The sequence below is a fragment of the Cyprinus carpio genome, chromosome A9, assembly GCF_018340385.1.
Source record: "Cyprinus carpio isolate SPL01 chromosome A9, ASM1834038v1, whole genome shotgun sequence".
Taxonomy (NCBI): domain Eukaryota; kingdom Metazoa; phylum Chordata; class Actinopteri; order Cypriniformes; family Cyprinidae; genus Cyprinus; species Cyprinus carpio.
Genome location: NC_056580.1, coordinates 21845271 through 21870089, shown reverse-complemented (window position 1 = coordinate 21870089; position 24819 = coordinate 21845271). Strand labels below are relative to the sequence as shown.

The 24819-nt window shown below is 35.9% G+C and overlaps 1 pseudogene; it reads right to left on the bottom strand.

Moving 5' to 3' along the window:
* LOC109095768 overlaps positions 1–24819 on the bottom strand; it is a 37476-nt pseudogene that overhangs the window by 12320 nt on the left and 337 nt on the right.

Below are 24819 nucleotides of genomic sequence, written 5' to 3'. Positions count from 1 at the left end.
GCAGAGTGTTCGTGAAGTGCTTCCCAGAATTGTAAACTGTCTCTTACAGCCACACCAACCTGAGCACAGTGTCATTCTGTTACTTAAGTGAATACTAGCATAATGCCATGCAGAACTAAACCCTTCCACCCCAGCACCTGTCTGAAAGAATTGTCTCTATTCCTTACGATCTTATAACGACCATTAGTCATCTGACTGGCTTTATGAGACAACCTGACAGACACTTTGAGAATAATAATTTAGGTGGGAAAATTAAGCTTTTAGATTTTCATTGAATGAGGCACTGAGCAGATGCAGATTATTTCATCCTTTCTTCATTTAGTTAACCTATGTTGGTATAGCTGTAGCTGTTAGCTTAGTTAGAGGCTGTCTATATGCCAAAGTCAAAGTCAACAAATTTGACTTTAAGCTGATATACAAATTTTTACAAATTGACAGTCTTTTACTTTTGGCAAAATGGACTATAACACTGAATGAATTAGCAGCATTGCTAAAATGCATTCAGCCATTGATGAGGCATTTAACTTTAGGATATGAAGTGGTGTGTAACCTGCTATGCATTACAACAGTTAACAGTTGTTGTTCTTTACCAGAGGTTCACCTTGATTTGGTTTGAAGTAGAAAAAAACATTGTTTTGTAGCGTGAACCAGACAAATTAAAGATTCGATCGGGAGCCTGGTTGAAACATGAGCCGAATTCCACAGAAAGGCAGGATGTTGTAAATCAACTCCTAGCACCACAGTCTGATAACCAACCAACTCTTTCACAGAACAGCTTTCAACATTACCACCATTAGAACAATTATTGACAATTTCAATTCGAAGAAGAGATTGTCTAATTTAGGGCAAGTAATCGAAGAGATGGACAGTCTGACCCTCACATGTAAAGCCATGAGAGTAAACAAGATCGTTGAATTGACTTCCCCCCACCTAGCAGAACCAGACTGAAATTCCTAAGGAGACCTGTTAACCCCTCTGGTCTTCACAGGACGTATCCTTACTCCCCAGGATGGCACAGAGAATGCCTTCCAATGCATATATGCACCAAAATGAACTCAAAAAAGACTTCTAAATGGATATCAGTCCATTGCTTAACTCCATATCATTTATGTAACCGACACATTTTATTTTAATGTTTCTAATCACTTATTGTGTATGTCTTTTTAAATAACTCTTGAATAGCTTAAGGGATCATATTCATGTTTAGTATGTGTGTGTTCGAATATTCTTGCTTGAAACGTTTCTGACCATCAGTTATTTGTGAAATGTATCATATTCTTGTTATAGGAATCATGTCCAAATTATACCCTGCAAGAGCGGGAAAATTCGGACCACGAGCTTGATAAGATAACATATGATTTATGAATGGGTGGGACAAACATCGGAACACCCCGAGAAAAGACAATATCTAATTGGTCAAGACAACATTTGAGGTGTGGCCAAAAGGCCAGTTTAAATACTCAGGACACCATCAAATTTTGCTTCTAGCTTTGAGCTTGCGTTTAGCTTTTGCTATCAGTCATGCCGGCTTTTAGCCTGCTTTTAGTCATGCTTTGTCATCACTTTTAGCGTTCTTCGAGCGCCGTTCCAGCGTGCTTCGGCCTGCACGCCTGCTGCTACTTAGCCACAATGAGAAGAAACACCACCTAGTCTCGTCAAACTTTACTTCTGTTCTTTTACTTTAGTTTCTTTTCTATTTCGTTTGAGAGTTCGTGTTCTGAGTTAATTATTTTAAAGACTAGTCTCCGAGTCTTACCTCGCGTGCCCGTCTGAAACTTCAACCAGCCCACAACTCCGCATCTTCAGCCTACGCCCAACCACCGGCTTCCCAAGACGTCACTTCAACGACTACTGAACTTTCAGCCAATCAGCAACTTCGGGAAACCCCCTTTTCAGCGACAACAAAGGGAACCCCGTTAAACAGGCAACAAGTAACCTCCAGACTCACATCTGTACTGGTGTTATCTAATATAATTTTAACCTCATTGAGGAACTCAGTGCGAGGGTTAATTAAGTGATTAATGGTTGTTCATGTCTATGCAATTTCACGTATTGCTGTAAACTTGGGATTTCACATTTTCATCATCTCTTAAACTCACTCTTTCCTAACTTTCTATCTTCCTGCAACTTGTGTGAATGTGTGAGTGCGTGTGCTTATGTGTTAGATTAGTTTATATGTCTTAGATTTATCTAATAAAGCCTTATTTATATTGAAAAGAGAAGTATCTTGTGTTTTGTGCTCACAAGTTAATGTCTTAAACTGCCGATCTTGTTACTGTGCTAATTAATAGTGTTTTCACTATACTTTGGATATATTAATATCCAGTGCAGATTTGATGTTAAAACGGCTCGTTCAGTGAATCGCTGGCCGTTTCAGTGATCAGCCGTGAAACAGTGATTCTGTTCAAATTCCCTTTAAAATCTTAAATGATTCCCTTTGAGCTAAATTGACCTGTTTCCCTTACAGTTTGTAGCGGTTTTGCTGGATTCAGGAAAACTATTGCACTCTTAATTGAAAAACTGTGAGGGGCAGCAAGAACAGGAGATGAAAATCAATACTTCCTCTGAGGTACAGGAAAACTGGAGCTGCTGGAAATGTGCTCGGTCTGCCTTTAAAAAATAAAAAAGCTCTTCAGGACATATTTTCCTTAAGGGTATGTTTAGATGTAATTTCAAGAGCATCATTCATTTGTGATAATGGGTAAAAAAGGATGCATGTTACATTATTCATGACTGAGCTGTTGCATGATTCATATGGCAAAACCAACACGCTTCACATTAAGTTATTTATGTTGCAACCAGGCCAAATGGTTAAATGTGCAGACCTCACCTGTGACACCTGTGTGGCTTCCTCCAAGAAACGTTTCATCTCCTCTTGTCCATACACCACATTCATGGCTGAGCAACTGGAAACAGAAAGATTCTAATCATTCATCACTCTGACATTTAAATGAGCCCATCAGGAGACAAAAGCATGATTCGATGGTTGTAGAGTCAAACCTATCAAACAAGAAGATATGTAGAGTTATGTAAAAGAATAAAGTAAGAGAGAAAAAGCAAACTAGAGAAATATATTTGGGTCAGCTGCACCTCGAGGCAATCTGCACTGAATATGTTTCATATTGAGGATTTTTTTGGTGATTTAATGGCCTCATCCCTGCAGCTAACATTTTTGGCATAGCCAGATGCAGTTGCAGAAAGGTACAGAAATCACACCTGATCAAATGATCATCCATATATACATAAAAAGAACAAGTTAAGAGTTTGGGGCTGATTTTTTTTTTTTTTTTTTTTTTCTGCTTTATTCAGCAGAGATGGATTAAATTAATCCAAAGTGACAGTAAAGACTTATACTGTTACAAAAAATCTATTTCAAATAAATGCTGTTCTTCTGGAGTTTCTAAAAAAAAATATTATGCAGCCCAACCATTTTAAATTTGCTTATTTAAAAATACTGTAACATTGAAAACAGTTATTAGATATTAATAACTGTAAAATTTCACAATATTACTGTATTAACTGTATTTTGATTAAATCCCATCCCCAAACTTGTTTCAAAGCTTTTTTCATATACTAATCAACTCAACTAGTATGATATCACCTTATCATATATATATATATATATATATATATATATATATATATATATATATATATATATATATATATATATATATATTATATATATATATATATATATATATATATATATATATGTGTGTGTGTGTGTGTGTGAGTGTGTGTGTGTGTATGTATTTGTACTTGTTTCACAGCTTTTTTCATATACTAATCAACTCAACTAGTATGATATCCCCTTATCATATATATATATATATAAATATATATATATATATATATATATATATATATATATATATATATATATATATATACACACACATTTCCTTTCAGAACTTTTCATGTACAGTACTTGTCAACTCAACTAGCATGATATCACCTTATCAAACAATCACACTGCAAAAAAGCACCCATTCACTATTGGCAGGTATGGCAAAAAGTTAATTATGAACTCTGGTTGCATAATATAACACCACAGCTTACCTTCACACTTTAACTGTCAGTCAGCAATATGTTTCACTAACACATCAAAATACAGTGAACACAGAGAGACAAGTGGGAAATATACTGAGACAGCCCAAAGCGTCTCTTCAGTATGAACCCTTCCACAGTCCAGATGAACTGGCAGTGTTTCTGTCAGGTTCTGTGTCTGAGCTGCAGACCCTGAGAGTCTGAGCCTCAGGCACAGATTTAGGCAATTTAATGATGCCAAACCATAGCTGGCACCAAACACCCTCAGAAACACAGAGCAAGACTCAAAATGTGGCTCTCAATTGAGCAGCTAAATGGTGATGGAGTCACACAGGGCAGTAAATATTCAAACAAAAGAAAGAAGTTAAAAAGTCCACTTTCCTTTCATTTAGCTTTAGATTCAGATGTTTTCAATCTGGCTACAAGATTGAAATTTGTGCTCTGCACCTTCCACTGATAACTATCAGTTCCACACCTAACACTGCTGCAGTTCCCAAAGAAAAAAAAGCTTTAATCTTCCCTCAAAACAGAGAGTAACCGTTGAGGCAACATCTAATGAGAACAAATAGAAAAGTACTCCACTGATAATAGTGCTTTTATGATTGAGATGTATATTGGGTAATGGTTAAAAGCAGAATTTTCAGCTATTTCTGTGTGCCCTCTTGCTGCACAGTGGACTGGGTGCATGGTTGAAAAGGAACCGAATTGTCTCATCGTAGCACTCAAAATAGATGCCTGCTGTCTGATTATGTGCAAATTCGCTGTTCGAGTCCTGCCAAGTCAGCTTTACACTGACTGATGTCTACTTTCATTTCGTTCAGTGCAGTCTACTTATGAACATGGGAGAGCTATTAATTGAATCAAAAAAGAAAACACTGATGTTGTTGTTCCAAACAAGTGTGCTGTGATTTTTTTTTTTTTTTTTTTTTTGGTCATCTGAAGAATTTTGGAGAATATTCACTTAGTTCTTTTCCATACAATGACAATTCATGGTAGCAAAAAGGAACCATATTTATGTGAGGAAAATGTAATTTATCATTATTATTATTATTGTCACTTTTGTTGTTATTATTATTATTATTATTATTATTATTAATTCAAGTCATTAATTCACTAAAGTTTATGCCCTATGGAGCTGTTAACTGATCTGTTGAGCTGAACTTGAGAACTGGATCAGTGAATCCCTCTTTTGAGCTGATTCTTTTTAAATACACCATTTGAATAATTCATTCACCAATCAAATTGCTTTGTTCATTAACTCACTGATCTGACTGCAGTAGTTTTTAATCACTGGAGGGAAAGATTATTAGTGAAATGTGCTTACATTTTTGGTCTTTTCATCAAAAGCCTCTGCCAAAGAGATACAAAAGCATCAAATGGGAAGTCAATTCCAAAACTGATTTCCTGTACTGTGTTTGTGTCCAGACTTCACCGTTCCCCTTGTACTCACCTCAGAACATAGGATGGCCGCAGGAGGCAAGGGTAGCCCACAGTACTGGCAAAAGAAACAGCATCTTCCTGAAAAAGACGGAAAGTTAGATTTCTCTTTGCAATCAGCAGCATGACATCACCTAGTCTGTGTTTCAGATGAGGTCAGGCAATTGGTGTTTTCTCCATTTATATTCCAGACTGTGGGCAAAGGGTCAGACCACATCTATTCACCTTATTTTTAATGCGTTGTAAACTGGCTACTTCTCAGAGAGAAAAACTTTCTTAAAAAAAAAAAAGATTAAACAACTGTCTAGTGGAGCAAACCGTTTTTAGCAAGTGGAAATATCTTCTCCAAATATTATTGGAGAAAATACTGCCTTACTACAGCTAAAACGCACCCATAAAATCTCTCTTCTGATTTATTAAAAATCTTCTGATTCATTAAAAATTACATCCAATTATGAATTTGAGTGCTACAGAAGAGTGATCAACTTAAAAAAAAAAGGACTTACATTTTTTCTGTACCTCACATAAAGCTATGGAGTGCAGCAAGGAGACATATTTTTGTAAGTCAACCCAGGAGTTAGCATCACCGTTTCCTTCTAATCTAATCTACCAGTTGGAAAATTGGAATTAGAATAGTTTGCAACAATGTGAGTAGAAACACAAGGAGGCTGTAAAAGCAGGCTACTGAGTAGATGAGGTTTCCTGTTCAGCGTGATGACAACCTCTGTAGTCCCAAATAGCCACTGGTTAGTAACTTTTTAAAAGCACATAAAATCTCACAAAAAAAAAAAAGTATTACTGATGCATTTTTTGTTGTACAATAAAATATGAAAATACTTTGAGCTTGTGTAATCCAGAGACCTTATTTCAAGCGTTTAACCAAAACCCATTCTAAAAACCAAGTAACTTTCAGAGAATTCTTAAATCTTTTATTTTGCTAAGCTCATCTTGTTTGTACTACTAATTCTCCAATAAAATTTAGTTGAAAGAAAACCCATTAACTTTGGGACAATGGAACCAAACTTGCAAAAATGCTAAGTAATTTCTGTTTTTTAGGACTTATTTCTGCAGTACTCTATTGTAAAGTTTTAAAGGGGTCATATGATGCTGCAAAAAAAAAACATTATTTTGTGTATTTGGTGTAATGAAATGTGTTTATGCAGTTTAACGTTAAAGCCTTCTGAAACGTGTCGATTTTCACAAGGCTCATCTCTCTGAAAAGCGTGAGACGGAAATGTTACGCCTCTTAACATATTGTGAAGCCTTGTCCAGCCAGAGCGACGAGACAAAAACATAAAACCCATTATAAACATGATATAAACATGATTTCTAGTCGTGTTTTCATTTGGAAGGCATAAACAAAGTAGTTTTGCTTTCTTAACGGAACAACATCACACACCGCGGCCTCGAGTGAGCAGAGGCCGGAGGCCTAGAGTGAGCCGCAGCCGGCTTGAATGAGCAGAGGCGGGCGGCTTGAGAACGGTGCGGCAGGCGGATTCTATAAAGAAGCGTACCTTGGTCTTGCAGGAACCACATGTGACGACCCCGGGCTGGACGCCACTTCGTCCACGGTGAAAGCCGATTCGGGGATCCACAGTACAAAGTTGATGTATTTCCTCAGCGACCAGCACAGATCAGCTCCAGGCATGAGGAAGCAGATATCGTCCTCTTTTGGAAGGCCAAACAAAGTAGTTTCGCTTTCACAGTGAAACACACAGCGTCTATATGACATTGCGGCGGCGGCAACAACAATACTACAACGAGAATAAAAGGTACGCCTTCTTTCTTTGCGTGAACATCTGGGCGGTGTTATGCAAATCTTCCCACATAGTGACGTAGATATGTGGGGGCGTGGACGAGTCTCAGCTTTTATAAAGAATCTTTCTTTGGATTTGAGACTTCAGTCTTTGCAACTTCACAGATCTTCTTTATTCACCAAGAGCTTGTAACACTTCAAAGAGAAAGGAAAATTTGAAATCACATCATATGACCCCTTTAAAAGATTTGGAATTCAGTGCATTCAATGTCTAGACTGGCGTTTTTTTTTTTTTTTTTTTGTCTTTTTATTTTTAGTTTTTGTAGATTATATGGATGAGGCGTGCATATATTCTGCAAAATGTCTCCTTTTGCATTAGAAGAAAAATTACACAGGTTTGGAATGACAACGATGAGTAAATGCTGACTCAATTTTAATTTTTTGGTGAACTATCCTTTTAAACAAGCAGGAAATGCTGTGTGATATAAGGAAGCAACCATATCCTCTCTCCTCACCTTTCCTAAGCACTGCCCTTCTAGCCAGAAACACCACACTGAGCGAACTGCAGAATCCCTAAAGATTCTGCTGATCTCTGCTGCCTTTCTGGCTTATTTCAACAACAGGGAGACTTTTAAAATGCTTGATGTACCCTCAGCAGCGAGACAGAGACCAGTGGAGGGTGAGTGGGCAGCGCCGTGGGGCAGAATGCCCTCTCTCTCCCCTCTTCATCACACCGACTTCAGCTCTTTGCTTCCATGGCCCGCGGCAAGAAGGCTGGATGTAGCTAACAGACGAGCGAGCATGTTTTCAGTCAACATGTTTCAGCACTTCTAATGTATGCTGTAAGAAAGCACTCTGACACCTCTGGAGTATTTGGGGTGAATGCAGCATTTGTAAAAGTGAAAAGTCTGGAAATGCAACTACACTGGGAGAAAGTCTACATGGCCGCTTGAGTGGGTGATTTCTTAAAAGCCTAGGATGAATGGCGCAATAAATTATTAATTAAACAAGAAAATGCATAAGTAAAGTGGGTGGTGTTCACTATTACTGCAAAATCACATCTGCATTACACAACTGACCTAAATCAACAAACTCAGCAAATCCTTTCCCTTTTATCCTTGAACATTATGTGCTTCATCAAGATTACAGCATACAGAATAATTATGTAGTGGTTCAATTAAAAGCATTTAAAATTAAGAACCAGTAACAACGTCCCTTTCATCTCTCCTGAAATAAACCAAAGATGAAGTGTGTTTGAAGTGAAACTGGCCTTACCAGCGAGCTGAGAGCCCTCCACGGGGCCTGGCCTACACCCAGATCATCCAGTATGGAAGAGAATACAGATCTCTCTTCTGCACGATCGATTTGAACAGGACTGGTTCCCAGAATCTTCACCCCTTTCAGATGCAGAGGCATGGCCAGGTTATTGGGGATCTGCCCACCCACAGATACTATACAGCCGGTGCAGCCCTGTGGAGGGATGGAAAGGCTCTGTAGTCTTAGTCTTGCATGAAACACTTCTATCGCCATGAATCCTGATCCACACTGCAATGTATTCTGGTCAAAAACCGCCCACATAGATGGGAGGAAACATCTGACTGGCATGTAAAGTGACCATAAAGTGAATAACAGAGCAGCACATACAGGTAGAAGAAGATAAAAAAAAACATAAATTAAAATAAATGTGCAGTCTCTTTTGAGAAACTGCATAAAATATACAGTATGTATGGCCTGTGTACTGTGCACTCCAAGGCTGCTTTTATTTGATCAAAAATATAGTAAAAACAACAATATTGTTATAATATTACAAATTAAAATAACTATTAGATCTAATATATTTTAATTAATAAAATTATTTTTTATTAGCCTTCTCTAAAAATACATGACACGGTCTTGTATATATAAATGTTATATAAAATTCATATTTTCATATTATCAGATTTTAAATGAAGCATGAGCAGACTTGTGCCTTCAGCCTCATTATGTCAATAGATCATTCACCAATTAGTGCAGTCTTTAGTGTAACATAATGCTTTATAAATATAATATGCCAATTTGGTGCTTAAGAAACATTTTTTATTATTATCACCAATGACAACAGTTGAGCTGCTTCACTTTTTTCAGGATTCTTTGATAGAGTTCAAAAGTTCTAACAAGTTTTCTAACAATGTAAATGTCTTTACTGTCACTATTCAGAAATGTAATGCATCCTGGCTGAACTGAATGAAGTATTTATTTGTTTAAAACACCTTACTGACATCAAACTTTTGAAGTGTACAGTAGTGTAGTTATTATTTACAAGGTGCAAAAAAGACCCACCTTAGTCTTTGCAACATATAGGTATTCCTCCACCAATAACAGTGAAAATGTCTATTTAGATAAACTTTCTTTACTGCCTAATTGATGCACTTTATCAAAAAACCTTCAAATTTTTCTTTCATTGTGTGTGTTGTAAATGCACTTCCTGTTCTGTTTTTAGTCTGAGTGACTAAATTTAGACTGAGTCTTAATTATTGTCTGTAATAATCTAACCATGACAAAATTACTGGAAATAGGCATTCATGAAATAATCCTTGAAAACCTAATTATTCCTTTCAGTAAACATACATCTACAAAATGACAAGTGCTTTTTATAATTACAGTTTCAACTCTACAATTTAACATATGACTGATTGTATCTGTCCATGACCAAAGACTACAAATTCTACTACTTATGAATTCAATAAAGCATGCTTCATCCTCTTCATCCTTCATGACAGAAAGTTTGTTTTATGCAAAGAATGTTTTCATCAGAGTGCTATTTTGACAGAAATGACTATAATCATTTCTCATTCATTGCATGAATTCACAATGATTTTCAGTTCCACTCGCATTGCTCAGTCTAGGCTCTCATCCCCTGGTGCTGTCTCTCTCTCTCTCTCTCTCTCTCTCTGTTTCAGAGATGAGCTGTGGTCCCAGGAGCTGACCCTTGGACATGACATGGCATTATTTTATGCTCTGAGAGCGGTCATATACCTTCTGATCCCATTCATAACATTCCTATGGCAACTACATGTATACCCTCTTCACCATTCATACACCAGCTCTGCAGGAACTCCAGGTTTATCTGAGCACACTAACGTGATGGTAATAAACTGCTACACAGCACCTGGGAATTTATTTAAACCTCTGAGCAAAACAACAAACACTTGATCAACCCATGCTTTAATCACCACTTTAACTAGCTTATAACGTGTCTGAATGGAAAAGTCAATGGCTGTTAGAGAGGTCAGGTTTTGCATCATCAGTGAAGACTTTAGTGGCTCCATCTCTATAAAAGCAATAGAAATGAGCTCACCACTCACTGCTTAGAAGCTCAGAGGCTTTTCCTGGTTAGTTTCTTGAGATAATAGGACTGAAGCTGCATAAAAACCCCATTTATTCTCTCTATAGAGAACATTCTAGCGATAAAATGTTAATCTTTTCACTCAGAGGTTGTTAAGTGATGGTATATGATTCTGTAGCAGTGTGATTTTAACATCATTTAACATTTTTTAAAATTGCCAAATTCCATGTGAAGAACTGCTCTACACATTATACTGAAGAATGACCAATCACAGAAGTTTATGTTACCATGGAAACAGAAATTGCAGCAAAAGAGCTCAGCAGTAACTGCTCATTCCCATAAAACTTTTCAAAAGACATAAGTATAGGGCTGCTAGATCAAAATCCATCTCTCTCTCTCTCTCTCTCTCTCTCTCTCTCTCTCTCTCAATCTCACACTATCCCTAACTCTCCAACATATCTGATATATTTTACCAAACATACACTTTAGGAAAGATATATATATATATATATATATATAATATATATATATATATATCAGGAAATTCAGCTTTGATCACAAAATATAATTTACATTTATTTTACACACCTACAGCATTGTATCGCATTTCATATTATTTAACAGGTTATCATATATCACATTTTTCTTCAATATCATGCAGCCCTAAATATGGTTATAGTGTTAATAACTTAACAACATCACTATTATACTGTGAAGTCATCACTGTTAAAATACCAGTCCAGACATTAAAGAATTCATATGCAGTGGAAACACATGATCTTGTCTGTATATCACACTGATGCATAAACAGTCTAACGCTGGTGGCAATAGCAGTTGGGTTAGTCCTGCTATAATATTCATATTAAGACCAGTCTGCTCTTGTCTACAGTCACATGTTGCTGAACATCAAAGAAGAAAATTAGGAACTTTTTGCATTCTACAGACTGTCTGCTGCTGGTTTTTATAAAAGACACAGCTACTTTTTCCACAGTGAAAAAAAATACATTAACTCTTAGATACTAGATAACAGAGGAGTTTGGAACATTGTATTAAGCAGGTTACTTCTTATGAAGCAGGGAACAAAATGGGAGAAAATCTATTTTCACAGCTTGAAGATGGTAGCAGGCAGCCTAATAAGATCAGGCTTCTTTTTTGGGATGTAAGGGTGGTGAACAAAAACAGGTTCAGTATAACATCAATGCAAATGCTTCACATTAGGCTTTACAATGCCTGTACTATTATTTAAACATATACCCCACAATAATTTGAAACGATGTGCAATAATTACATCCACCAATCCAGTGTTGTCATTATTAACTAAAACTTTGAAATTGTTTTCGATAATTGAGATAAAGCTGAAAAAATAAAACTACTAAAAAATAAAACGTTTAAAGTCCACGTGAACCAGACGTTGCTGCCAACTTTATTTCAGTGTAGTAACGTATTTCCAGCTGAAACGGAATATTGAATTGAAGGCATGGTTTTATTTTTGTGCTCCTACTCTCTGTCTCGTAGCAACCTAATGGATGGAGGGGCGTTCATGGATATTCTGCCCAAACTGTCAAACTGATGTCATCAGAAAAGGAATGTCATTTCAGAGCAGAAGCAAATGTTCAGATTTTGATTAAAGATTACCAAGACAAACAATTTTTTGCATGGATTAATTGTTCACATCAAGACGTGCATTGTGCGCTAATAAAGTCAATTTTGATTTCACACGGAAGTAGCTTTAAGTACTAAAATTAATGAAACTGGAATAAAAATAAATTAAAGCTTTAGAGATTAAAAAAACTAATAAAATAAAACAAATTATGAAAACTATAATTAAAATGAAAACTGAAAAATATAAAAATAAAATTCAATATAATTCAAAATATTAATTAATACTATAATAGTACATAAATATTACTAAAACGACTCTGTACCAAACACAGTACAGTCCTTCAGTCCATTCTAACTCATCAAGCTATATTTTTTATGGCTTCTCCACAGTATACCATCAAATATACTGAAAATACCAACTGACTTCCCTCAATCTAGGATTCCTTTATGCAAAATAGATTTTCAAGTAAACAATACAATAACACATTTTCGTCAAGCAGTGCAAGCTAGAACAAATGTCTTATTTCTTAAGGTTTTTTTATAAAATGCCAGTAAAAAACACATTTTAATTAGATACATTTATAAGTAATAATAAATCACATAAACAATAAATACTGGTCCTGCCAATACAATCAGATTTTAGATCAAGTATTAGCCACTTTACATTATATATACTTTTTCTGCATGGCATTTTCAGAAATGGGACCATATCATAACAATGTCCTTGTCAAATATGAATAATACCTTTCAGTTTCTTAAAGGCGCCAGGTGCACGGCCTGAATTTTGACTTGTCACCTCCTGCTGTGTGATGTCCAGGATGCACTCCAGGGTTAACTCCTCAAAATACAGACGGTCACACTCATCAAAGTCCGTACTGACCGTCTCCGGGTTATGGTTCACCACCACTGTACGCTTGCCCATCTGTCTGAGGGCACGAATGCTTCACATGGCACACCAGTCAAACTCCACACTGCTGCCTGTGGGAAAGTAGAGCGAAACGCTGCCCTGACCCACTCTTGCACTAATTGCTAATTAGAACTAATGAAGATAAAATATGAATGGATTGGTGTGAAATGAAAATCAGAGGATGATTATGGTAAAAAAGATTTGAGCTCACCAATGTGATACGGACCATAACCCACAATCATGATACCATGATCCTTAAAATCCAAGTCATGCTCTTGTTGACAAGGACAAAAGTAATTGGTTTCATCTTCACACATCAGCCACAATCTCCAATCTCCACAATGAATTGTTTTGTTTTGTTTTGTTTTATATATATATATATTTTTTTAATGCCACAAGCGCCAATTTCCACAATGAATTTCAGAATTGTATTAATTTATTTATATTTTATTTATAGATTTTTTTTATTTTAGCTTGTTTTATTTTATTTTTATTATAACCACAAGCTCCAAACTCCACAATACATTTTATTTTATCCATTCCTTTTTAGAATTTAGGATTAAATTATTTTTTACATTTTATTTTTCCCTTTTCAACTTACATATTTATTTATTAAATCCACCTTATTTTATTTTCTGTATTGTGTTTTTAGGTACTCTAATGTATATGGTTTGGCAATATTGTAAATGTTAACAATCACGCTGATAAAGCTTTCCCTCAATTTTCCTTGTGTACTAAAATTGTCTAGTAAAATTTTGCTACTCTGAAAAAGTCTAGACAGAGAACAATGGTGCAAAAAAAAGACATTTGGTTTACCTGACCGTGATAAGTGCAATACAAATAATTGGTGGATGCAGGGTATTCAGCAGCAAGTGTATCGATCTGAAATCAAGCACAAAACCCATTTATCATGAAGCAAATGCCATCATAACCACTGAATCTCAAACATAAACAGGTATTTCTGCCAGTGGGTTCAAACCTGTTTGACCCAAGGTCTGATGTTCTGGTTAAGCGTGACTGTCCGAGCTTCTCCCTCTGAGATGTCCAGAGCCTGGCCAACCTGTTGGTCTGAGAAACCATCCATCTTGGCCTTCAGAAGTAGATCTCTCGGCACGGTCACACTGAGAGTGGAAACCGCATTAAGAAACTCATCAAGACACAAATGTTCGGTCCCTAAAAGTTAGCAGAATATTAACTATTTGCTTTGTACTGCTTGGTTACATAGCGTTTTCTGAGCCGTTTTTTAATTCATTATGTTTTTGTTACTTTTTTTTTAATAAATACATGCAAAATCATTAAAGGAAAAATGTTTTTAAAATAAATAACAAACTGTGGACCTTTGATCATCAGAGAGTTCAAGCTTCAGTGTACATGGCAGGAAAGAAAATCTCAAAAAAGAAAAATCCTGGCTAAAGATGCTTAATACTTATTTTAAAATCAATAGAACATTTGAACAAAGATCAAAGAGAAATGCGAACAACCCTTGCTAAAAAGAGAAATGCAATCAAAACTTAAAACATCTGTTAAACTTTTTGATCTATATTAATGTAAAAAACAGTAGCTCTAACATCTCTTTAATTAATTTTTTTAATGTATACAGCAAGCCCTCGGTATATGTAATGGTCCTGATTTAAATCTGGCCCTGGTTTATTAATAAGGTAAAGAGCATTAACACCAACATGGGACAGCAGGAGTGTGAGACCACAGAGTGTCAGTCGCAGTGGACAGAGACAACCAGTCCTCACTATCCCACGCACCAAATGTGAGACTTCATACTGTGCTTGAAAAGGTCAGCGCTCACCTGAAAGTAGTCTACTGGTCAAATATCAGAGTTTCGATAACTGAAAACCTGAAGCTTCAGTCTTAAATTTTTGAGTCCTTAACCACAGGTTATGCTCGAGCTCAGGTTACGCTCTAGACAGTGGTTATGTTTTTAAGCTATGTTCTGAGCAAGCATATTTGAGGGCATTATCAGAATATTGCTTGAGTGAATCTGAGAAGCAGGCAAAGTGCTGGAAATTGGTTGCCAGGAACAACTAGTCAATTATACACTTTGGTGGTCATTATACAATAATATTTGACCGCAGACTATTGCAACTGGCCAAACAGAATCAAGATCCTGTATAAAAATGCATAACTAAGTTACACAACAATTTTGCATAAACTAAGCATATTTATAGAACCAAAAAGTTATTTTGTATTGTAGCAAAAGTTAAAACTATTTTTCATCACAAATAACAGTGTGTACAGACATTTTATTTATTTTGGAATACAGTCATTTTTAATGTTTTTATAGTAATACAATGAATACTTGTCATATATAATAATAATAATAATAATAATAATAATAATATTTAATAAATTACAGTAATTACCATTTTTTTATTTTTATTAAATGATCTGTTACTGTATATAATTGCAATGCAATGCGATGTGACACACTAAAATAAAATAATTTTCAACAAGCGAAATATTCATTATTTATTTCCACTGATTTTGGTGTGAAATGACCAGGACATGAACTTCAAAGGTAATTAATATTTACTCATGATATTCACCCTACTTTAATGCATACACATTCTTTCTGACTATTAGCAATAAAGTGAAAGTGACGTGACATACAGCCAAGTATGGCGACCCATACTCAGAATTTGTGCTCTGCATTTAACCCATCCAAAGTGCACACAGACAGCATTGAACACACACACACACACAGTGAACACACACCCGGAGCAGTGGGCAGTCGGCGCCCGGGGAGCAGTAAGGGGTTCGGTGCCTTGCCCAAAACTGGAACCCACAACCTTAGGGTTAGGAGTCAAACTCTCTAACCACTAGGCCACGACTTCCCCACGATAATATTGTTTCCAAAAAGAACACATTATAGAGAAGAAGAGGTAATTAACGTTTTTCTTTTGGCTGCTGTGTTTATTTGATCTTAGTTTGGAGGTCAAGTGGTCTGCAGTTTTATCTGTTAATATCAGTTATGAGTGTCCGAATGTAATTGTTAATCTCTCTCACCTGTTATACTGACCCAGGAGCTGCTCCATCTCAGTAATGTGCTTCAGTTTGTGCAGGAACCATTTGTCTATGGCAGTGAGGTCATGGATCTGATCAACGGTCACACCACTGTGCAGGGCCTTCAGAACAATTTAACATAATGCCTCAAATCAGCAGACGATACCATAAATGGCATGAACATACATAGGCTTTTCTAATAAATGACTGTGGTCTACAAGAAATTGTTGGGTCATTGTTAAATGAAAAATAATGGCTCTTGATTGTTGGCTGTTAGTCTGTGGTGTCCCTTGAATACAGAGCAGAGGCCAATGAGCTGTAACTGGCTGTTGCCGTAGCGCTGTGGGGGGGACGGGGCTGCTGGCCAATCAGGATCCAGCACACTTAATAGCCTGTCTGCTTAATAGGAGGCATAACCTGCTCTGAATGAAATGATGTGTCTGGAGACTAACATCAAAATCCAGTACTACAAGCGAGACTAACCTTGAGAGTTATTGATGTCTCATGTCTTGATAGGATTTTCCCTATTATTCCTTAATAAATCTGCCAACATCAACATGTTCATCTGGCACTCACTTGACACTTTTTTTTCTTTTTTTTTTTGATGAAAAGTAGGTTGTTTTCTCTTTAGGCAGACAGGTCATTTTAATTTTTAATGAATGCCCAGGAGATACAGAGGGGTCTTGTATCACCCTGAAGGAGTTTGTTTTGCAAAATGGCTGGCTAACTGTACACTACCCTACTAATGCACAGCTAATGCACCAAGGCTGCATTTCTTTGAACAAAATATAGTAAAACAGTAATATTTTTAAATATCATAAATTAAATTAAGAGTTTTCTATTCCAATATATTTCAAAATGTAATTTATTCCTGTAATGCTGAATTTTCAACACCCATTACTCAGTGTCACATGACTTTACTCTTAAAAAAAATCATTCTAATGTCCTTATTTGGTGCTCAAGAAACATTTATTCTTATTATCAATGTTGAAAACCGTTGGGCTGCCTAATATTTTTAAGGAAACCATGATTTTTTTTTCTGAATTCTTCAATATTAAGTTCAAAAGAACATTTGATCAAATCCGCAAAGCCTTCTGGATGCTCTCCTCGAAGGTTCGGCCAACTGCCATGACCTGTGAGGGAATAAGAGGGGGAAAAATTTTGAGGATGGAGACAGAAGTCGTTCTATTTCTGTAAATCAACAGCACTGAATCAACTGTGATACAGACTTAAATACTGTAGAATTGCCAATGAAGAATCGAAATCATAATTTGGTCCTGGATTTGTTTTAAGCTGTGTAAGAAAGCACCAGTGTATGGTCACCATGGCAACTCGCACCTCTCCAACGCTCTTCATGGCACTGCCAATCTCCCGGGACATCCCGTGAAAGCTGTCCAGATCCCAGCGAGGTATTTTGGTGACAATGTAATCCAAACTGGGCTCGAAACAGGCCGTGGTCTGCTCCGACACTGTGTTCTTTATGTCTGGCAATGGGATGCCCAGTGCTACTTAAGGAGCTAAAAATGCTAGCGGATACCTAATGAGAAAGTGTCAGAAAGTAGCCAGGTTATGATGAATAATGTTTTCAACAATAATAGAACAATAGTAACTGTAATTTATAATCATTAAATGAGAACAATCTTTTGAATATCTCCATTGTTTCTCCTAGACAGCAATTAAATTTCAGGGAGAGCAAATTGTGACTTTTTGTGATTTAATTTCACGTGTCTCTCCTGGAGTTTCAGAAAAGATCTCAACAGTGATGTTCCAATTTGTCAAGATACCAAAAATGCCAAAGATCTCCAAGACCAAACTAAGTAATGGTATTTATAACCTCTATTCTCATACTGTATGTCAACCATTTCCTCATTTGTGACTATTTGTATTTCTCCAAAAGAATTTATTAAACATTTGAGAAAGTTAAAAATTCATAAATTTTAAATTATTAATTTAGTACATAAATTAATCATCTTAAATAAATAATGTAATTTTCCTCTTGCGATTTAGAAAAGACTGCTAAACCTGCCCTTAGCAAAGTTTAATGTACTACGCGTTCCAAAAAAAAAACCTCCATAATGATTTTTAAAAGGAAAAAATAATAAATGCCCCAAAAGGTATTAAAACTATTTTTTTTTACTTCTTCACACTGATCTTTTTATAAGACAACAAAATCTGTTCTGTTTATTCCACACAATTTGTGTCTACTTACATAGCGTGTGGCATCGATGCTTTCAAAAGATTCATTTCACACTGAACAGACAGAGTAGTGGGTGGGTGTTTTTTTTTAGAGTCTGGCTCTCAACATACACAGAACTTTGGCTGCAGTCAGTTCTCAATATTTTGGTGAAAAGATTAAATCCAAAACCAACGGCGGTGTGAAACTGACACTTTCAGCTGATCACAGAGAAACGTCTGTTTTGCAGGTAAAACTCTAACCAAGCCAAAAAATGTACACTCTTAAATACTCTGCGCTATCATGCAGCGTTAAATGAACTCAAATGCAATGCAGTGTGGTCCCTAAAGACAAAGAACTACCCATAATGCCTTCATGCCTATATACTTACAAAATACTGACATATTATTGAATTACACTGTGAGGTTGTGCAGATCTCACCCTGTGGCTTTGGACGCCAGTGCTGAGCTTCTGGAGAGACGGGCATCCACCTCAAAGATACAGTACTCCAGAGAGGACGGATGCAGGGCATACTGGATGTTACACTCTCCCACAATGCCCAGATGACGCACTACTTTAATAGCGGTCTCTCTCAGCATGTGGTACTCCTCATTGGACAGAGTCTGGCTGGGTGCAACCACGATTGGAGTCACCTTTGGGATGACCAGAAAGGGCTATTAACTGATGCTCTTGAGGATTTACAATGCATGTCCTCATGTGATGTAACTGGCATTTAAATTCACATGGATTTATGGGTTATGAATATTTGCATGCATGTATGAATGTATGTATGCAAGGATCAATGACAAATGACGTTGAAGACAATGAAAAGCAGAAGTCCTTTTAAAATCTAGTTTAGCACACATTTATAACAATTTTTGATAAAAAAAAAGAAATCATTCTCAACAACAGTTTTGATTTAATGACTTCATACATTAAAACAGGTCAATTATTGCAACCATTGAGGTAAAAAGTAATAAAATGCTTTCCTTACACCCTGTATACTACATGCAAGTCCTGATCAATATTTTCAAAATTATTTAATTTAAAGTTATATTTTATTTTGAATATCACTGGAGTTTTCTGAATGGAAAATGAATTCCATTTGACAAACCTAAACTTTGTAATATGCTATATTGATGTAAAAATATTTTATGAAAGACTTAAATGTAAAGATGTATTTCAAATATTGCAATATATGGTTAAAAATGCAATTTTCAAAATTTTTAATACATGTATGATATATGATATTTATTTTTTTAATAATACAAAAAATATATATTATTTAAACCGTAACCCTTTATTTTCTGAATAATGTAACAAAATAATGAGCATAACAACACTAACCTGCAATCAAGATTATGTTCTACGTAGACAGTGGTACCTGTATGGATTTTCCATATTGCAGACAGTGACACAGTTATCAGCAACATCTCTTACCACCTCATATTCCACTTCCTTCCAGCCCAGCAGGTACTTTTCCACCATGATCTGGCAGCTCATGGCCAGAGCCTGTAACAGAACAGAGCAAGAGTGAACGAACTTAACCCACTTTCATCATGCCAAACTATCTCAAAAGCAGCCATATCAAGAGGAATCAAATTGTCCTTGATCTTCTCGAGATAAAAGACTGTGCTATGAACACATACCATAACTTTCTGAACACAACTTCATACCCAGTGGAAAAAAAAAGCATTTGTTGAGACTCTAAGCTGCAAAAATTTGGGTATATAATATATAAATATATATATATATAAATATATATATATATATATATATATATATATATATATATATATATATACATACACACACACACATATATATAAATAAATACATATATTATACATATAAATACATATTGTGGCATCTTACATCAAACATTAATCAACCTTTAATAAAAATCTCTGTTCAGGAACATTCAGCGTTTTTAGCCCTATACCTGATCATAAAGCAGATTGTTTTTAAATTCAGATCGTCAGAATTAATGAGATGAATCAACATCACGTTATGTCATAATTTACAGTGCTTACCGAGCAGTGTCCTCTAGCTTCTCTCTATTAGCACATAGGCCTGATCCAAGGGCATAAGCTGATCTCAGCATGACAGGGTAGCCAATTTTATCTGCTGCCTTCAAGGCATCGGCCACCTTCCAGACAAAGATGATCATCATTACATAATAACCAACAAATATCTATTATATAGTGTCCAAAAGTAGCATCTACATTGAAGTTTTTGGAATCACTCAATCAACTTTAAGCAGTGCCACATTTTGCAAATGTTCAACTCACCGTTTTAACAGCGATACTGGGAGCAATCTTTTCATTGATCTCCATTAGTTTGTCTGAAAAGAGTTGCCGGTCCTCAGTGGCCATAATGGACTCCACAGGTGTGCCCAAAACTTGCACTCGATACTTCTGCAGGACGCCACTCTGAAAGAGCTCCACCCCTGACAAAATGGACAAGAACATAATGCACCATCATCAAGCCTTTCAGATGCTGAATGCTCACCGCAGTTGAGAGCTGTTTGTCCTCACATGGAGAGCAGGATGCCATTGGGTCGCTCTACTCTGATCACCTTTGTCACAAACTCAGGAGTGATGGGCAGGAAGTACACAGGGTCTGCCTGCTTGGTGCCAACCTCGTTAGTCTGTACCGAGGCTATGTTGGGGTTAATCAGCACCGTTTTTAGGTTTTCCTCCTGAAGACAGAAACAAAAAGCATTGGTGTGAGCAAGAACCCCTGTACTGTTGCTTCAGTATGGGGACACAGACACGAAATGATTCCGGAAAATGTACAACTCTTTTCTGGAAAACTTGAAATAAAAAAAGAATAATAATAATAAATAAACAATCATAAACAATCATATATTATATATATGATATATATTATATATATATATATATATATATATATATATAGATATATATATATATATATATAATATATATATATATATATATATATATATATATATATATATATATATATTATATATATATATATATATATATATATATATATATATATATATATATATATATATATATATATGATATATATATATATATATATATGTAAACACACACACACACACACACACACACATTTCAGCTGTTATTGTTACCTGAAACTAAAATTATTAAAAACTTTGCAAACAATTCCAGGCAGAGGGAGCAGCAAATTTAAATGTCTTTTTCCCCAATTCAGTATGTACCACTGGAACAGACAGTAAAAAAATATCCTGTGACCAGAGGCTATAGCTACAAGCATACTTTTTACAGATGTATGTAGAAAGATAGGAAGGAAGTAAACCCAGGATAGATTTATAAATAAAAACATGCCAGTGTTATTGTCTTCGGATGGACAACGCAGACCAGCCAACCCGAGCATCCAACACACAATGATGAGTGAGGGTTTTAAGATTTGTTATGAACCTCAGTGCACCATGATAAACAGTGTCTAAAGCATGTAAACACTGTGAAGATGCATGCATATATATAACATCACCGTAGTCCAGTACAGACATAAAAGTGGCTGCAACAAGCCTCTTTTTTGCCTCAAAGGAAAGACAGGATTTGATTCTGAAGTAAAAACTCAATTTCACTTTCAATCTTTTCACCAGTTGCTGAACATGAGGGCCAAAGGAGAGAGCGTCATCAATTAAAATCCCCAAATACCTATACTGAGACACAAACTCAATTTCGGAACGTTGGGACGTAGTAATTGGCAGAAGATTATTATGGGGGATTCATTTTGATTTAGAAAACAACATGAATTTTGTTTTATCAACATTTAAAACTAGTTTAAATTCAAATAAGTTATGCTGAACAATATCAAATGCAAGCTGTAACTGAGAGAGAGCCAGACTGGGTGTGGCTGCATGCTGAACTATATATAACTGTATCATCAGCGTAATAATAAAAATTTACATTTTGAACATTATGATCAATATTATTTATATATAGAGTAAATAGGAGTGGTCCAAGGACTGACCCCTGTGGCACACCTTTAGTGACATTGAGTGAACCAGAGATAAAACCTTCTGCCTGTACACATTGAGTTCTGTTTGAAAGATAGTTTTTAAACCAACCAATCACATGTTTAGATAATCCAATACTGACAAGTCATTGTATCAGTAAAGTATGATCAACCATATCAAATGCGCTTGATAGATCGATGAATAAGGCTACACAGTGTTTCTTGTTATCAACAGATTCAATAAAATTATTAAATACCTCATTTAGTAAAAGAGTTGCCGGTTCTCAGTGGCCATAATGGACTCCACAGGTGTGCCCAAAAAATGACTAAAAGTGAAAATAAAATGAAAACTGAAAAATCAAGTCTAGGCAAGTTGAGCTTTATTGTCATTCCGCTACATGTGGGGACATACAGTGGAACGAAATGTCGTGCCTCACAGGACCACAGTGCTACATAAATACAGACATACAACAATGGACTGTAAATATACTATATATAAATAATTACCTATACATAAACTGGAGAATACAAACTGTACAAATGCTTCACATAAATATTTTACATGACCAAAGGGAAAGTCAAGCAGCTGGCTGGGAAACACTGCAAGATGATTTGTAGTACATGAACATAATCAAAATATGGCATTGTGTGCATGTTACTAACAGCCCTTAAGATCTCCCGCTTTTGTATTTTGGATGCTTATGTGCTAGTGTCCCAACTAGCCTAACTAGCTTTACCAGCAAGACTTCCATGGTTAACCAGCTTCACCACAAAAGCATTTTTTGCTGATGTACAGTGCATCTAGTACATCAGCAACAAACTAGCATAAACTAGCTTACTATACACCATCGTGAATATGCTGGTCTAAACATGTTTCGTCAGCAAGATGTTCTCAAAAAGAGTATTTGCTGCTGATGGTTATATATATATATATATATATATATATATATATATATATATATATATATATATATATATATATATAAGTCTGTCTGTGGAATAGTGGTGCTTGGATGATCTGATTTGATCAGAGGTAATACTGAACTAGGAAAAGAGGCACAGCCAGCAGAGATTAACAAAACTTCTCACCTTCATAGCTTTGACAGCCTGGGATCCGGAGTAGTCAAACTCTCCCACCTGACCGATGGACAGGCCTCCAGATCCCAGCACCAGCACTTCGGACACCTGGGTAAAACAAAGACAACAAACAAGTATCTATCTGTATCTGTACTCAACACAATGAGATGACTTCCAACTTATGTAGTTTGTCTCCCCCACCTGGATTCTCTGAGGAACAACAGGTTTCTTTGGCATCACAGATGCGATGCTCCCCTCTTTTCCCTTCCTTATCAGAGAGATGAAAGCATCAAACAGGAACTATAAAAGATAATTGAAGAAACTGCTCAAGTACGCTGGCTGGTTTTTAATGAAATAATCAGTGCCCTGCTGTGAAGGGCTTCCATGTATGAATCTCTACAGAGGGTTCAACACAACATGATCAAGAGAGAACATTCAGCCATGAAAAATAAAAAGATCAGACTCTTCACGATCCTCTGACAGTACCTCTGTGTCTGTGGGTCCTCCCTTGGCCTCGGGGTGGAACTGTGCTGTGAACACTGGCTTGGTACTATGCATAATGCCCTGAAAGAGAAGAAGAGAAAACTGTGTTAGACTTTAACACAGATTCCTCTAAAACAAAACAAAGGTTTTAACAAATATAAATATTTTTTAAACAGCCTAAGAGTTCATTAGCAATAATGACAGATGCAATCAAACCAATGTTGAGGTATGTTACTTTAACAGTGAAATGCATTATTAAAAAACCTTCTAGGAACTTGTAATTATTTTTTTCTCCAGGCAGTCACAGTTCAAGCAAAAGTTCACCCAACAATGAAGAACTTTTCATTACTTATGGTGTTTGTTTTTTTATTATTATTATTATTTTTTCTTTCTTTCTTTCTTTGAGTATGAGTCCCAATTACTGTCATTACTGTATATAGAAAAGCCAACCCAAAAATGAACATTTTCACCCATATTCCATGGAAGAGAGAAACTCATACAGGTTTAGAATGACATAAGGGTGGTTAAATGATGAAAAATAAAAGGGATTTGGAGGAAGGGATTTGCTGTCTATGCCATACCCATGATTCTGAGATGTGACGAAGGCTTGGCCCATCATCACGTTCACAACTGGCTGGTTTTGGCCTCTGTACAAAATGAGAACAAATTTTTTAATTAGTCTAAGGACACAAATGACAAAAGTTAAGCTTTCTCTTCTTCTGCCAGAGTATTTTTGCATTGTATTTCATTCCCAGATTAAAACAAATTTGAAATATAATCAGTAAATGATGGTCTATATCCCATAAAATATGTTGTATAATAATCATTTGTACCTGTTTCCCATTGGTAGTTTATAAGGCTGTGCACCAGCTGCCAAAGCTGTGATTTGATTCCCCATACAAATACCAAACACTGGCTGAGGATGGTCACTTTCCAGCACCTGATGGTCATAATGAAAGATTAAAGATGAACATAGTGTGACAATTTATTGATTTGCAAATATCCATTTAAGT